This window comes from Nestor notabilis, unplaced genomic scaffold (genome assembly GCF_000696875.1).
Source record: "Nestor notabilis isolate BGI_N333 unplaced genomic scaffold, ASM69687v1 scaffold16706, whole genome shotgun sequence".
Lineage (NCBI taxonomy): Eukaryota > Metazoa > Chordata > Aves > Psittaciformes > Psittacidae > Nestor > Nestor notabilis.
Window position 1 is genome coordinate 2,694 of NW_009934392.1, and position 298 is coordinate 2,991.

A 298-nucleotide genomic window follows, 5' to 3' on the forward strand; every position below is an offset into this window, starting at 1 on the left:
AGGGACAAACCCTCCCGGGCTGCGCAGAGCTGTCCCCTTCCCTTGGAGCCCTTCCCTCCAGTTGCCCGCACACTGCCGTGACACCTGAACGTGCGTGGGGTGGAGTGGGAGGGCGAGGGTGATGATGGGGGGAGGAGGAGGAGGGAAGGATGTGGTTTAAGGAAGACTGAGGAGAAGGAAGTTGAACAATAGGGGAAATGGAAGCCGCGGCTGTGGGAAGAAGCAGGAAGCCTGAAGCGTTTCCTATTCTGAACTGGGCTTAATTGGCATTGGGCCTGCGGGAAACTTAGCGCAGGGA

General features: G+C 59.1%; 1 protein-coding gene across 1 annotated transcript in view; it reads right to left on the minus strand.

The window, feature by feature from the left end:
• Positions 1-298, minus strand: part of LOC104407915 (homeobox protein Hox-B1-like) — a gene marked incomplete at its 5' end in the record, with an annotated part of 1,073 nt that overhangs the window by 492 nt on the left and 283 nt on the right. The window lies entirely within an intron of this gene.